General features: G+C 36.9%; 1 pseudogene; it reads right to left on the bottom strand.

Annotated features, from left to right (window-relative positions):
* Positions 1-444: 444 nt before the first annotated feature.
* Positions 445-7,175, bottom strand: LOC149004942 (alpha-terpineol synthase, chloroplastic-like; annotated as a pseudogene).
* Between the last annotated feature and the right edge of the window lie 6,520 nt (positions 7,176-13,695).

The raw sequence follows: 13,695 nt of genomic DNA, 5'->3' as shown, positions 1-13,695 counted from the left end.
TCACAAATTACATGTAGGATTTTGAATTTGAATTGTACAACATCTTTGTTCAAATTACTTCCCCTATGGCTAATGTGGTTGTTGCCCCTTCTCATTCTAGCCCTAATATGGATCCTTCACACATTCATTTCAAGGCTGGAGTAGGAAAAATAATTGAGAAGGAAGCTTTTATCTAATAAAGGATTGAAATTCTTCGCCCCAAGGAGATTTGAACTCTTGATGTCTTACTCATAGGTGTTGGTTTTTAGCAGTTGAGTCAACCCCTTGAGTCAAACTAGAGCCTTCTCTTAAATTTGATGTCATCGCCTATGTATTCGTGGTTGATTTCAGATTTGTATAAAAAGCTTTTTATTTTTTCTCTCAATACACTAGTTTAATGTATTACATATGTTGGTAAACACACATACATGAATATGGTTTAGATATCAAGAATAGAAAACAATGTTACATATTCAATTCATACAAAACTAAAAGTAAACCATCATCAACATGATTTTAGTGATTTAAAATGTTCCAATTGCAATGGATTTTACTATTAAGGACAATATATTATCTTTGCTTTTGCTACTCTCAATGCCAAGTCCATCTCCATACGGGTATACACAGAGTGATGCTCGTGCAAGATTTAGACAGAATTGAACAAACTGATTGGAGACAGGAGAGCTGCTGATAGATTTGTTCATCAATTTCCATATCTTCATGATCTTGTCTCTAATGTATTCATGGGCAACCTTCTCAGTAACCTTATGTTCATGCATGTAACAATGGATTGAAGATGAAACATCTCCTCTCTCTAGCTCAGCCTGCATTGAAAATTTTCCGCTTAAGGTTCAGTGATGTGTCAACAAAGAAAAGAAAAACAAGGAAGAGTTAGCTGCTTACCGATGAGGTGGCAAGATCATTGGAAAGCCTACAGATCATGGAAGGACCAAATATTAGGTTTGGATTACTCCCTAGGTACTCAAGAACTTCTGGATTAATCTCTTGTCTTGAAGCAAAAAATGCATGGACAAGAAATACTGCTCCAGAAGATGAAACCCATCCATTCTTCAAGTACTCTTCAGTCGATGGGGTTCTTCTAGTCTGGTACCACTTGGCCTCAACCAACATTGCCTTAATGAAATCTGCCCACTGAGACAAAAGGAAAGAAAAAAAGCTGAAATTTAGTAAATTGATGACTACAAGTTTTGGGTTGAAGGTTAGTTTTGTTTTAACAATGACATAATATATATGTACCGTTTTCTTCAAGTATGGAAGGATATCACAATCCTTTTCTTTGAGAATTTCATAGGCCATTTCATTAGTGGTATTGTAGAGAGCCAAGAAAGAAATCTTCATGTAGTTTGGAAGTTCTTTCATTGCTGTTGTATCCCACCTGAGACAAAATAAATAGAAACTATCAGCATTAGTTGCAATTCACTCCAAAAAGTTTGTTACTCATAAATAGAAAATTTTGAAAAATAGATACTAGCCTCTCAACTGCATTAGTGAAGAGTTCAAGTTCTTTGATGGAGCCATAGGCATCATATATATCATCAATTATTAAAACAAAATTCATGACTTTCGTAAGCCAGTTTCTGCAACGCTCATATTGAGGCTCGTAGGTAATCCCTATGCTGAACAAGAAACTCTCCACAAGCCGGTCCCTTGCGAAGTTCAATTTTGTCCTTAGACCAAGATTTTGCCACCATCTAAATAGCAAATGATTCAATTAGTGGATGTCCTATTAGTGAATGAAGATAGACAATAAAATTTAGTAAAATTTTATTCAAAATATTATATTGCCTTGTCTTCCTCATACCTTGATGCAATTCCAAGATCTCTCTGATGTACTGCTTGCACCCTGTTGAAATCCAGCTTGGCTAGTTCAACAATAATTGGATTCATGTCCTCTTGTCCCTGGTATTCATCAATATACCACCTTGTCTCTGCCCTAAGCATCCTCCAGTGCAGTGGAACTTCCAAGGAATGCTTCACTTGGGCCTCTAGATTTGAGTCTTTGTAATCCTTTCTCTCTTCAAGATGTCTTCTGGTGAAGTCTCTAGCTTCATCCAAGATGCCCTCATCTTCAGTACCCAGGTATGAAGCTTCATACAGGCTCAGCATTCCCATACTGTCATCACAAAGGTACTCATGAAATTTTCCTTTTCCATCCACGAATCTACCAAACACATCTGCAATCATGAAGTCTGGTTACATATGATCCAATTAATCAAGAACACACAAACCAACCCTTGACACTACTAGGTACCTTGGGAGACCAAATACCCATGTTGCCTGAGGAGCCTAAAATGAAGGGCTGTTGAGTATAAATCATCCTTGATAAACTCTTCTGCATTACTGTTATTGTATATGGCTCGCAAGATTCGGTCTATCTCTTCATTGAAAAGGTGTCCCAAGCCCAGCCTTTGCCAGACATCGATCAGCTTGAGCTGAGCCAATGGTTCAACCTCCTTATCAAGCATAGCCTTGACATCTTCTGTAAGTTCCTTATGTCTTGGACTGAAGGAGTCATCCTACACAAATAAAATCAAGAAAAACCAACATGAACAAACTACGAGAACTGAATAATGTCTTCTGCAATTATAGATAATCAATTACCTCGTAACCACTACGTAAGGACTCCACAAAATCATGGTCCCAAATGGTAGGTTGGTAGACAATTGATGGCTTGCTATCTGCTTGGGATTGGATACTAGCATTAGCAGTAGGTTTGATCTGTTGAGGTATTTGAGTCATACCCAACTTGTGTTGAGGTACTCAAGTTATACCCAACTTATTGTTGAGGTATTTGAGTCATACTCAACTTATGTTCTAATATGAGCCATTAGATTAGTTACGATCTAACGGTGTAATGGGCCTTTGTAGGAAAGTCCAATTACTAATAGAATTCAGTATTTATACTATAAATACTAGCTGGAAGCAGCGGTCTGGGTATTCCAAACTAGATACTCAGGGTGTAATGCTTTAAGCAACCTTGTGCTTAAACCCTAACCCTAACAATCTTAAAGCATTAGTTTTTTTCTTGAGAAGTTCTTGTTCGGAAAAGGTGATCGAAGCTTGACTCGAAGTTATCTTCAATTTTCAATGAGTAATTCTTTCGCACAAGTAGGTGGCTCCTTCCATCTTTATTGATTTCTTTTTATTTGAAGAAATTTGTTTCGTTCTTAAGATTCGAACGAATGATATTTACTAGGCGAAAATTTGATAATCCGTCTCTCGTTTTTTTTTTTCTTCGAAAATTAATGTTTCGATCTTGATACGTTTACGGTTTATCTTTGCTTTGAAAACGAAGAAATCATGCTTTATGAGTCATGATTACTTGAAAGGAAGTTGTTACCAAATTGCCTTTCGAACACGTTGTTTTACTCGATTTTTGAGAATACCAGATGACATCGTCTTTTCTTGTTTTATTCTTACCATTTGATTCAATTTAGATTATAAAACGAATGGTTACAAATTGCCTTGGAAAGGAAGTAAAGCTTCTCTTAATGTTGACATACCTATTGAATTATTTATTTCAATAAAGTAAGATTTGACATGCTTTAACTTTTTCTTAATGTTGGTTATTTTGTAAGTGACGTCATTGTCATTCTATATGCTGGTTCGAGTTTACCAAAATTGGCCTCCAACTTATTACAATTCTTTTTTGGACTCGATTTTTTGAGCATGACTTTTATTTTTGATAAGAGTGCAAGCATAACAACTTTATTTGAGTTTGATGCAAGGTGCTGTCGTTTTGCAACTTTGCAAACTCCTGAGAAGTCAGATGTTATTAGTGTTAGTGTGTTACACAAACCTGCTTGTAGAACGGAACCGATTGAGCTCCAAACCTGCTTGTAGAATGGAAGGAGCGTCTGCTCTTAGCTTCTTCCTCCAGAAGCTTCTATGTCTAAGTTTGTAGAATTACCTTCGAGAGGAAATCCTGTCAAGAGACGGGATTCTTCCATGGTTTTAGAAATATATATATTCAATTGTGTAACTGCTAGTTTTAGAAATATATATATTCAATTGTGTATCTGCTAGTGGACAAAAGTCACTATCCTCTGATGAGGAAAAACCAACAACAACTGTATCCGGAACGGAAGTAGCAACCAATGCTCAGATTTCCATTTGAGCCCACATGCTGGTGCAGAATGTGAATTGCCTGCTGCTATATATGCTTCCAATAAAGATACTGCAAGAAAGTAAAGGCTGTGAGATGCCTGTGGGTTATGTCAAGATTTCCGTGGGAATCGTTGGTCCATTGTTGCTCGATGGAAGGGAATATATGGCGCCCTTTGGCAATCACTGAAGGTTGTGTGGTGGCTAGTAACCACAAGCGGGTTTTTCAACTCATGGACTAAGTTGCATTTTGACACCTCTTAAATTCTTCACTTTGAATTGATATTGAGGTAATAGAAAAATGGCCTTTTCCGACGATTGCGGGATATTGCTCTCAGCCATGGGCCACTTTTGTGGCAGCAGCAATAGTTCAGGGGCCTCATGGTAACTTGCTTAGGCCTTACCTCTGCTGCTCTACATCTCCGAAGCTAAGGTGAGCATCTTCAGTTAGTTTTTTAAATAATATATTCATGGAAGATTTTTTGCTTCAATCTGAGATTCAAGTTTTTGATAATGGGATTGATAATTTAAAGAAAAGAAGAGGAAAAGGAAAACCAAAGTGCCTTAAACGGTTTTTTGATTATTCCTCTTCCTTGCTTGATTTAATCAATCCATGGTCAATTTTTTTTCAAACTGAATTCAAAAGATTAGATGCTTTTCTACATGAAATATCAAAACTGAAGTTGTATGTTTTCTTTCTGATAATGCCATGATTATTGTCAATGTTTACATATTTTGATATGATTAGAATCAGTTGATCAAAAATTTGTGGGAATTCGACCATAGATCATCGATCAATTTTATGAAAGTAAGATTTTTTTTTGGCAGGGAATTACCCTTGACCAATCTAGTTGTATTGAAAAACTACTTCCTAGATGAGGATACAGTGGATGCAAATCAATAGAGACACCATATGATTACAACAGTCTGTACCAAAAGATGGTAAAGCTGTGAATTAGTTAGAATATTCTGAACTGATTGGTAGTCTTATGTATGCAATGAGTTGCACTAGGCCAGACATAGTCTATACAGTAGTCATGATGAGTTGCTTCACATGTAATCCTAGTACAGAGCATTGGAATGCCCTCAAAAGGTTAATGAGATATCTTAAGGGCACTACAAAATATGCTCTTCTCTAAATTGGACATCCTCAATTTTTGGAAGGATAATTCTGATGCATCTTATTGCTCAGAAATAGAAACAGCAAATCTACTAGTGATTATTCTTACACTAGGTGAAGTGGCTATTAAAAGGAAATTCAATTTAGATGAACTTGTATCGTTTCGAGTTCTATCTTTTATGGAATCAGAATTATATTCTCTAGCCTCAGGAGAGATAAGGCAGAGAGCGGATAAAAGATCTGATCCTGAATATTCATATGATTAGCTTGAAGTTTGTTTTGTGATAATCAAGCAACAACAATGATAGCTAATACCTCACTCTTTAATGGTAAGAGGAGACAAATTAGGCTAATGCAGGTTGTGCTGAATTATCTAATAAAACAAGAAGTGATTACTATAGAACATGACAGATGCCCTTACAAAAGGGATTGAAATACAAATCGAACATTCAAAATTGTGGGGGAGATGGGATTAAAGACCTTATAGATAGATAGGTCTTAATCCAATTTCATGTTATTTTGAATTGTTCGAATTTCATCTAGCCATAGTTAGCATTCATGACAATTTGCATATTTCAGATAATTTGGCAAGATTGTAGAGTATAGAGGTTTGTGAAATCATTCCACATTGATGATATAACAGCCTTTGTATGAAGCTTGATTACCTTATTATTCCATTCAAGGAATATGAAAATTGTTGATATGTTTCAATGATGTTATTGTTATCTTTATATCATTCCACATCTGATGATATGTTTTCTATAGAAAGGTTTATCATTCCAAATTTGATGATATAACCAATAAACTATGTTGGACACGATAACTCTAATATTCCAAATAGAAACATAGAATGGTTCTTTGTAAAAGAAACCATATAGATCTTGTTCTTGTATAGAAACTTGATGAGAATGCAAATTATGTTGAACATGATTTCAAATAGAAACATTGAATGGTTCTTTGTAAAAGAAACCATATAGATCTTGTTCTTGTATAGAAACTTGATGAGAATGCAAATTATGTTGAACATGATTTCAAATAGAAACATGGAATGATTCTTTGTAAAAGAAATCATTTAGATCTTGTTCTTGTATAGAAACTTGATGAGAATGCAAATTATGTTGAACATGATTTCAAATAGAAATATGGAATGGTTCTTTGTAAAAGAAACCATATAGATCTTGTTCTTGTATAGAAACTTGATGATAATGCAAATTATGTTGAACATGATTTCAAATAGAAACATGGAATGGTTCTTGTAAAAGAAACCGTTTAGATCTTGTTTTTGTATAAAAATTCTATGAAAATGCGAATGATTTTTCAGTCATCATGTGGGTTGTACTAAGTTCTTTTGATTGAGCTAGATACTTATGCAAATGATTGAATTCATATATTATGAAATTCATATTTTGGTAAATCTGCAATGGATAGCAAAAATGGAGGAGCGAATCCAATCCTCTGGTTTGATGGAAAGATTTACTTGACAAGTAAAATCACTCAAAGCTGTTAGGATGGATCTCTATAGGAAAGATTGACTTTAAGAGTAAATCGTTCAAGGAGGAGATTGTTGAGGTATTTGAGTCATACCCAACTTGTGTTGAGGTACTCAAGTTATACCCAACTTATTGTTGAGGTATTTGAGTCATACTCAACTTATGTTCTAATATGAGCCATTAGATTAGTTACGATCTAACGGTGTAATGGGCCTTTGTAGGAGAGTCCAATTACCAATAGAATTCAGTATTTATACTATAAATACTAGCTGGAAGCAGCGGTCTGGGTATTCCAAACTAGATACTCAGGGTGTAATGCTTTAAGCAACCTTGTGCTTAAACCCTAACCCTAACATGATCTGTAAATTCCGTCTTACATTGCATGGAGCTCTTAATACGATTGATCGAGTAGGAAACTTCGAAACGAAGGGAGGGTTCGAAGCATGAAGTAGAAGAGCCATTTCCTTAATATTCTTCTCTTATGCTGTAGTCGTTGTGCCCAATGCTTTTTTTATATGGTTGCTCACTACTCTTCCAGTCTGTGGACTTCTTTTTTTTTTTTTTTTTTTTTTCTCTCCACGTAAATAATATTGTAGCTTGTTCTACCAAAAAAATATATATATTATTCTCGTTCCTATTAACAAAACCCACATGAAATAAACGATGAAGGAGTGCCTCTTGGTTTAATGTTTGACTTTTCTTCCATAGGCCAACGAATTCTCTAGAGCAATGATGAAGAATTGCGTGCATCACTTGACCTTCTTTTTTAACTTTTTGTGCTTTTCTTGAGTTTTGTGGGATCTGAAAACAAATCGCTTGTTTGTAGGTGTAGTAAGCGAAAGGTGCACACATGGTTCATGGAGTTCGACTTGAGTGATGGCGCAGCACTATACTACGAATGGGTTCAAATCGAGATCTTGACCATTCACTGCAAATGCTACGCATTAATTGCTCAGCAACCAAGCAATTTCCTAGTTTTCATGGGGAGGTAGGAGTTTTTATTTTATTTTTAGTAACTTGGTTTTGCCATGTATTCATACGGGATTTAATTGAAATGATTTAAATTAAATAATAATGCTTTAGCACTTAGCTCATCAAACAAGTGCGCCAAAAGTGCGGGGTGGTATCGTATTATCTTATAATAAGAGCACGCCGATAATAATAATAATAATAATAATAATAATAATAATAATAATAATAATAATAATAATAATAATAATAATAATAATAATAATAATAATAATAATAATAATAATAATAATAATAATAATAATAATAATAATAATAATAATAATAATAATAATAATAATAATAATAATAATAATAATAATAATAATAATAATAATAATAATAATAATAATAATAATAATAATAATAATAATAATAATAATAATAATAATAATAATAATAATAATAAAGAAAGAAGGAAGGACGAAGACGAAGCATGTATCATTTGCTTGTTTTTTCTTCTTCTTTTTCTTCATTTTTTTCCCCAAAAGATAAATGATAAACTTCATTGAAAAGTCTCCAAGCATAACCTGCTGGGGTTAAAACAAAAATTTTCGGACATGAACAAAGGTGGAGACTGCCACCAAACCCAACAAAAATTAAAATTTTTTGCACCCTTTGTAATGTAATCAGCAAATAGGTTATTAGATCTATTTACAAACTTAAACATCAAAGTCACAAACTCTAAAGTAACTTTTTTGAATTTCAGAAAATAAACTAAAAGCCACCCAATCAAGTGAGTAGGAGGAGCCATTGAGGGCATCAACAGTAGTTTTGCAGTCTGAGGAGACTTGTGCAATTGACTGATATGCAAGGATTTAGCAAGAGCCACCACATCTCGGATCCTTTCTAACTCCATTGCAAGGGCTGAGAAACCACTACAATTCACTGCTTGGGTTGCAATAAACCTATTATTTGGGTCCCGGAGAATACAACCACGACCCCCTTTTTTGCTTTCAACCATGCTCCATCCAAAAAGGCTTTATAAACATCTGGATCAGCATGCACCATATGAGAATCTCAAACAGCAAGTTCAGGATTAGAGTGCAAAAGTCTTCTAGAAGAAATAATTTCTGCAACCAAAGAATCACATTGATGTAAAATTTGTGAATTAAATATTGGATATCCTTTGAACAAAGCTGCATTTATAGCTTTCCAGTTGCACCAACAGAGAGTAGACCATATTATATCAAGGTGGTTCTGATTACGGAATTCTCTAAACCTGTCATGGATGAAAGAAAACTAGTCCAAGACTGGATTGCCATTGAAATCTGAAGTATCCAATCTAAGAGAGGATAGCTTCCAACATTTTTTTTAAAAATCACAATGAAAGAGGGAGTGGCAAATAGATTGCATAGATCATTTGCTTGTTAGGTAAGGATGTCTATACTTCTATTTCTCCATCATCCATAAGGGACTCATCTCTAAATATTGATAAAATGAATGAGAGATGGGATCCTAGTAGGTCTCACATAGGTCCCACCCTAATTATAGGGTGGAGAAACGTGAGGGAAGCACATACTTCTCTGTCTTTCTGATTGGGAGGTCATTTGGACTCATTTAAAGGGGTGGAGATGTATGTGTATCTCAATTTAATAATCTTACATTCAATACTTTTAATTTCTAAATTTATAATTTGAATACTCATTGAAATCCCTTGCCATCAGCCTTTGTTGCCACAACAACGATGGCGGTGGAGGCACAACTTTTGTTGATGGCGATTGTGGTGGAACCGGTGGCAAATTTGCCATCTCCATCGATGGTTTGCTCCCCATTATGATGACCTCATAGTTGGGCGAACATAGACTCATCCGTGGCCACATGTGAGGGTGGGGAATGGAAAGAGGGGCTGCACAGGTGGAAAGGATCTAGACTCTTATGCCATTGCCCAAGCCGAATCTCTTTGCCACAAGCTTTTGGGAGGTCATGCTCTTAGAAGGTATGGCTGCAGCTCTTTCTTAGCCCACAGATCTACAGTGGATTTGCATCTTTTGCTAGTGTTAAGGGTTATGAGCATTTTTGTTGTTTTTGGCATTTCTAGAATTTGTTCATTGATTAGTCTTATCCAAGGTGCAACTTATTGGCGAAATTCGGCCGTTTTGGTAGACGGCAAACCGAAACGGCTGCTGAAACTCGAGAATGCAAGAATAATGCCGATATATCGGAGATATCTTGATATTTTATAGCCGAACTAGCGAAATTTTAAAAATATCGTCGGAAAATCCCTGATTTTCCTGCAAACCAATGATATCTTGGCTAACATTCCAAATACTCTTCCATCTGCAACACTGCAATTCAAAAAAACAAAAAGATTCCAACCGTCAAGTAGGAACAAAGACGAAGTGAGAGTTTCAATTTTCAAGTTTTAGCATAGTGGTATGCCTTGATATGGATTATTTTTCACTCTTCCGTGCAGAGACCTTCTTCGCCTTCTTGAGTTGCTCTAGAATTATGTTGAATATCAACGCTAGTCGCTAGATTGAAACCCTAAATTGCCTGTGGTCTTTCAATGTTTCTCTTCTTTTACCCGTTTAAAATCTCAGTAAACTTTGAAGAGAGAAGAAAGGGTTGCCTATGTGGGATAAGCTTGAAGAGAGAAGTTTCTCTTGAGTTGCATGACTGACAGCCTCATAAGATGGGGAATTGATGGGAAATTTTGAAGTTCCAATTTTAAAAGTAGGTGGGTGACTCGGTGCATGTGATAATTAAGAATTGGGTTGCGTGACTGACAGCCTTGACAAGATGGGGAATTAATGAAAAATTTTGAAGTTGGAATTTTGAGAGTGGGTGGGTGACTGGGTGCGTGTGATAAATAAGAATTGAGTTGCATGACTGACAGCCCTAACAAGATGGGAAACTAATAGAAAATTTCGAAGTTGGAATTTTGAAAGTAAGTGGGTGTGTGTGATAATAGGAATTGGAATTTAAATATTTAATTATTAGGATTTGGGAAACGAATTTGAAAAAATATCTGCGAAATCTTAATGAGATTTCCCCAACCTGATAGTTTCGACAAGTTGCGAAACCCGAATTCTCAACAAGATTTCATACCTTGGTCTTATCTAGTTCATGGTGAATTTGTCATGGTTAGGGGCTTAACGTAATTCTTCTTGCCATAATTTTCATCTTTACAACGAGGCGGTTTCTCGAGCCAATCTCCTGTCTAAGGTGACTAAATTAGTGGTCGCTTTTTTCTGACAAAAAAATTTAGTAGTCCTTACAAGGTATGAGAGCGATGGAACACAGCATACTGTTTCTCTTTATGTGACCATGGCGGCTGAGGCTTCATGTATAAAGTACTTGCTCATGTTAAACGTGTATTTTATAATTAAATTTTACAGATTAATAATTCAAATCTTAGGCTATTGTGCATGTCTTCTTTTAAGTTGCTACAGTCGTTCTATTATTTGAACAGATTAGGTTTATTTAACGTTTTCTAGCTTTATCTCGATGTGAAATACAAAAACTTGTCATCCAAAACTTTGCACGCCCAGACAATTATAATTTCTCTTTTCTATTTCAGTGGCAGAGATGAATTCTCCTTCTGATAATTTGCTTTAGGAAAAAGAAAGTTCAGGGGGTCAGTGTACTCTGCCAGCATAGAGACCCTACTTGGCTCGCTGTGATACCAAATTATTGAACCCCTAGGCGTTGAACGTTAAGATTGGTTGTCCCATGTCCTGTATGAATCTCGTCCCCTAATTTTAATTTTAATTTTAATTTGACTTTTTGTGTAAAACACTGTAATAGTGATTCTGTGTTTCTCAATTGCTCTCCGCTGCTATTAGTTTTCTAGATTTTTATTTGCGGCAGCTGCTATAGCTGTTAGCAGTTAGGATTTTTCCACATATAGAAAGTTGAATCAGCCGATTGTGAGAGAAACTAGGGGTATTATATGTAAATATAAATTTTAATTATATCGAGTAAAGTTAGGGACTTGATTTTGTAAATTTGGTAAATTTTAATTATAATCCCCATATGAGACTAGCACCACCACCACCACCACCACCATAGCAGTAGTTAGACTAGCACCACCACCACCATAGCACTACAAAAAAAGACACTTTTGGCGACGCTTTTTTTCCAAGCGTTGCCAAATATACAGTTTCCCCGACGGTTATTAGCAAATCGTCGCCAAATAATCATTTTTCCCTGGCTACAATTAGTCCAACCGTAAGGAAATCGGTATTTTCGGTGACGGTTTTGTTATAAATCGTCGCCGAAAATGCATAAAATGCCTAAATCCAAACATTTTCCCGACGGTTTGTAGCAAAACCGTCGCCAAAAATGTAAAGCCAAACATTTTCTCCGACGGTTTACACTAACCGTCGCCGAAACGTCTTAAATTGGCCACACTTCTTTAAAAACCGTCGCCCAATATCAAATATACTCATCATCCGCGCTTTTCATTCTCCCGCGTTCATTTCCTGACTGCGAGATACAACATTTTCTGTGACACATTACTAAAAGGTGTCGCCGAATATCATTTTCGGCGACTGTTTATTGATAACTGTCGCCAAATACTTTATTTTCGGATCCACCACCCTGCCCAATCTTTTTATTCTCCCATTGTTTCATCTCCCGAACGCTCTCTCTCTCTCTCTCTCTCTCTCTCTCTCTCTCTCTCTCTCTCTCTCTCTCTCTCTCTCTCTCTCTCTCTCTCTCTCTCTCTCTCTCTCTCTCTCTCTGCCTCGAGTCCTTGTTTGTTTGGGGTTTACGGTTCTCTCACTCACGCTCTCTGCCTTCAGCTCTCTCCCTCTGGGTCGCTGCCTCCACTCTCTCCCTTTGGCCAAAAGCGTAACATACGCCACATATATAGCAATCATCCTTGATATAGAAGGTCAACTCAACAGCTGATCGAATGGGACCAACGACAAGGAAGCATGATCCTAGGAGAAACAATAGCCCTTGTCGGGCTAACTTACCAAATACATAAAAGGTAACACTTACAATATAAAAGCATAGACATACCCCTCCAGTAAGCATCCAATACACTCTGAGTATAATCTTGTGTAGCTTTTGCACAAGACCTCACTCTGTTCATTATCTGACTTTGCCATCGGAGGCGGCTACCCGGCACACAAGCCGGCCCACATCTAACCTTTCTTGCAGGACTCATTGACTTGGATACGAGAGGAGGCTCAGTCGGATCCAGAAGTATAATTGATCCGCATAAGTTTGGCACCGTCTGTGGGAACGACAAAATCTTCAAGTCATGCCAAGACGAGGAGGAAATAATGGACGCTCCCGAATAGAAAATGCTGGCGGGAATCAGATTCCCGAAGATCAAACACATCAAGACGATGGAGTCCACTCAACCCGAGTGGAACAGGTATCCTCTGAGGGGAACCTGGTCATTAAAAATCCAAACGAGCAATGCACATCCCGAGGCCCTCAGGGGTATGCTACGGCAGCAGATATGGATGAGCTCCGCAAGGGAATGATCGAGATGCAAAGGGTGTTGCGGGGCTTGGTCCATCAAGTTAGAGTTGAGCAAGGACCAAGGCGTAACACTCAGACGGGAAGGCTTCTGAGAGCCTTCCAAAATGCAAGAAGATCCCGGCCAAGAGGGAGGATCCTGAAAGGAAGACCTGACGAAGGTCAGAGGTCCAGTCATGCTGGTCCCGACCATCGTCAAAGAAAACGTCGGGAAGAAATGGAGCACCAAGGAGAAAGTCATCCTCAATCAACCCGATCGAGGGTCTCAGTTGCCCGAACTCAATCTAGAAAAGAAAATAGCGCTGAATCAGGCAGGAATGGAGTTAGGCAAAATCGACTTTGAAAGAGGATGGTAGAGGTCGAGCGCAAATTGGAGGATCGAGATCACAAAGAGGATTTGGACGTGGTTGATCGAGAACCATTCTCAGATGAGATTATGAATTTACCTCTTCCTTAGAATTCATTATGCCTACCTTTACTCCATTCGAAGGAAAAACGAATCCGAAGGACCACATAAGCTATTTCAAGTCAGTA

Source organism: Hakea prostrata, chromosome 9, assembly GCF_041222555.1.
Source record: "Hakea prostrata isolate BN-2017 chromosome 9, UWA_Hpros_2, whole genome shotgun sequence".
Classification (NCBI taxonomy): domain Eukaryota; kingdom Viridiplantae; phylum Streptophyta; class Magnoliopsida; order Proteales; family Proteaceae; genus Hakea; species Hakea prostrata.
This window is presented reverse-complemented; position numbering and strand designations above follow the sequence as displayed.